The following is a 3,879-nucleotide window of genomic DNA, read 5'->3' as shown; positions in this document are numbered from 1 at the left end:
ACCGAGAACTCTTACTAAAGCAATCAGTCATTCTAAGATTTGCTGCCAATACTTCTCTTCTTGCTTAATGAGGCGCACATTTTCTTCATCAATTGTTTTCTTCTTTTTCATTCGCGGTGACAGTTCCTGCCACTTTTGAATATTTTCTAAATGCTCCTTACCTTCTTCATGCGCTGCTAGAATTGCAGACATGTTTTTCCAGTCCCTTGACCCTTTATTAGCAAGAGATGAGGCATTGGCTGGATTACTGCTAAACAGCTTACAACAGAAACAAAACACTGCGTCCTTTGATATGGAATACTGGAGCCAATGACGGTGCACAGCATTTCCGTTGGGAAGTCTCCATTTGTAAAAGTTTGAGGAAAACTTTCTTTTGTTTCTATCTTTAGGGAAAAGAAACTGCATAACCTGTTCTGGCCCATGTTCTACCAGGATTTGTCAGACATGATCACTGCTTTTGGAGGGAAATGTGTCCCAGGTAGCAGGATCACTATAGCTCACGCTGATGGAGGTATCAGCACTTTCACATCTTCTCAAATCTTGAACCGGCAATTCTTCATTCGGTTCATTTTCTACATTGAGAGTTTGCACTTCCAATTCTGCTTCCACTTGTGAGGCAGTAGCTATATCTGCCATCTCAACTTCAGTTTCAGGAGGATCCTTTGAACGATCTTCTTCTTGATCTTGCAGTGGATCGCCTCGAAAATACTTAAGAAAAGACTCTTCCTGTTTTGCTTTTGCTTTTTCCCTTTTTCTTCTGAGTTTACTATACTGTGACCCAGACAATTTCCTTCTATTTGCCATGATGCACACGAGCTGAAAAAAAATAAACCCAATGGATTACTCAAGCTTCCATTAAATAAAAGATAACAATCCCGTGTTCTGCCCAGGTTTCTAAGAGAACATAAACACATAGCCATTGCTTACTGTGGAATGACATTTATAAAATGTATACACCACAGAGAGCCATATCTTCTCATATCTGCACTCATTAGCATTGCTACAAAGCAACCTTTCCTACTCTGCCCAAATTTAGCCCCATACCCCACCTCCTGCAGAAACACCAGTACTTCCATTCATTTAGTGATGTTATAAACTCATTATATGAAGGAAAGTTTCACCTTTTAAGATAAATTCCCAATATATCCGCATTCAATCCATAAGGACATTTAAAAAAATCTCTCTGCAGTGTGAGTGGGTAGGTGGTATGGGAGAAGCACAAGGGTGGTTGAGAGAGAATCGTAATGTATTTTCAAGTTGTTGACAAACTTGCAGCTTTCCCTCTGCAGTCCCCTGGAGGGCCTTGCTAAAGTAGTATTTAGTCAGTCCAACAACCTTACTTTAAGATTATTATGCAAGGTGTTGGGGGCAGCATTATTTGTGCAACACCTCCTACTCCATCATATAAATGTGCATGAGGGCTTGGCTCAGTGAAACAGTGCCGCAAAGTCCTCTTCCATCCAATGTGATGAGCTGTAGAAATACCATATTTGTGGCAGCTATCTACCAATTGTATAAATACTTTTTAAAACTTACCTTCCCACATTTCCTGGGAAGGCTATTGAAATCCCCCTCTAGTTTCTTCCTGCAGGCTGTTGGCGAATAGGCTTTTGGGAACAAAATTGGCTAATCATCTACAGAAACTCCTAGAAATGCAACTAAGACATAAAAGTAAGCCATAAGATAGATCAATGGGTTGAGCACTCACTGCTACGATCTGTGTGTGATATGCTTGTGATCTGCAGGTACATGTTGGAATCCCGGCATGGTCAACTCGGCCTTTCATTGTTCCGAAGTCAATAAATGAGTAGAAGCTTTGGTTGGGTGTAGTGCTGCAAGTCCATTGAAAGCTGCAGTTTGTTGTCAAAATGCATATTTCTGTGCCAGAACGTACACGTTTCTTACTCTAAACTGCAATTTCTCAAGAAGGGAGAGCAGGAGTTGCAGGATATTCATCTGTGCAAAGTGGTAACAGTTTAAAACAGCATTGGCAAAGGCAACAGTTGGGCTTTTATGTGGGCATGCGATAGGCTGAAACTTGCATTACAACAATGTGACAGTCATACACTGGAGATTGATTAGGCAGTGGACTGTCACCGAGGATGAATGGAGTGAAGACGGAGAGGAGGAATACCATTCAGAGGACAGAAAAGAGTGACAGTAGTGGAGAGGAAGAAAAGAGGTTCATTAAGTGTAAAATAAGGAGAGACAGGTTGTTGGAGTAAACATCAAGGGAGATCGGAAGGTTGTGAAAGGGCCAAATCAAGCCCGAGAAGACTAAGGGGAAAGAAGGTAGTGAAGAGAGAGATGAGAATCCTGAGTACAAACGGCGGGAGCCTGACAGGGCTAGAGGAAGGAGCATGTGGTGATGCGCCTAGAAGTACAGGGAAAACACGAGGCGAGAGGAAGAGAGAGGTATAGGAATGGTTTCCCTAGGTGTGAGCAGGTGGCAAGATGTTGTGGAGGAGGTTAATACTGGGTTTGTGAGAAGTAGTCAGGACCCTGAGACAGGGAGCGGGCACGAGGCCAACAGAAAAGCCTGTGGAAACTGTAAGGGGCCCTCCTGTTTGCTTTAGTTGTACCTTTGAGGAAGTCTGGCTCAGCTCTAGCATCATGTGCAGAACCAACTGTCAAGTAAAACCCTGGACCTGCCACCTTGGGAGGCGGTCTGCCCACCGTATGCCTGCTACAAATGATCCAACTAAGAAAACAGGCAGACTAACAACTACACTTCAACTCATGGATTGTGAGTGAAGAGGAGACCGCAAAAATCCAATAGGGGATTTCTTGGCAACGTATGTTTGCAAAGTTGAGAACGACAGGCCTTCCTGTTTGTTAGCTTGAGTTTCTTTGCATTTTCATTTCGGCCACGCTTTTAAATCTATCATTTTAATAAATGTCTGCCTGTGTCATGTCAAGACACTGGGAAGGAGCTGAGACTCAGACTCGGAGAATGACAGAGACATTTCTGTTGCTTAGAGACACTTTGCTTACATCGAAAGGCTACGCGCTTAAACACTTGGATGGGACCATAACCCAGGAAAGAATACTGGCCTTTTGGAAAAGCTACGCTGACCATTAAGCTTACAGGATTTTCAGCCTTTTTATTATTTTTGCCCATAAGTGTAACAATACCCCAAATAAAGATTATTATACCTGTACATGTGGTTGACTGAACTTTTCAATTGATCTCTGTCCACTTTGTGACAGTCTACAATCATCAACAAAAAGGCACCCATCAACAATATTCAGGTGACCACATTTCAGAGCAACACCCTCACATTAGCCCTGTGAGAATATCTGCCTATGACAATAAGAAACAGATTCCACTCTGAGGCAGGTTCATGTCAACGATCATGTATCATATGACATGCACCGCGTCTCTGTGTGGGGGCTTGTGGAGGAACTAGGCACAGACGTGCTGCTGTTCTGCCAAGCAGCAGGGGGGGTTGGACGGATAAACAGTGGTGGGCTCCCTGATTGCACAATATGTCCAGTGGATGTGAAAATCTGGATAGCTCTTTATTCAGTTAATTGTGTGCGGGAAATACTATGGCCCACAACCCAGAGGGGCGAAGAGAGCAGAAAAGAGGCAGGCTGAAAGGGAAAGGGACAGGTGGGATGAAGAAGAGCGAAATGGCGAGGATGGGAATCAACAAGATGTGGATGGCTGAGGGAGGCACAGGATAGTGGAAACAGGAGGGGAGGAGTAAGGCACAAGAAGAAGGATTAATTGCAAAGGGAAAGGAGAGCACAAGCATGGTTAGAGTTTGAAGGTCGGGGGAAGAGTAAAGAATCAGGGAAAAGGGATGATATAAGAGTAAGGAGGCAAGCAGGCTTAGAAGAAGTAAGACAAGCAGAGGAGGGAGTAAGAGTAGT

Source organism: Ambystoma mexicanum, chromosome 12, assembly GCF_040938575.1.
Source record: "Ambystoma mexicanum isolate Mex_15411 chromosome 12, UKY_AmexF1_1, whole genome shotgun sequence".
Taxonomy (NCBI): domain Eukaryota; kingdom Metazoa; phylum Chordata; class Amphibia; order Caudata; family Ambystomatidae; genus Ambystoma; species Ambystoma mexicanum.
This window is presented reverse-complemented; position numbering follows the sequence as displayed.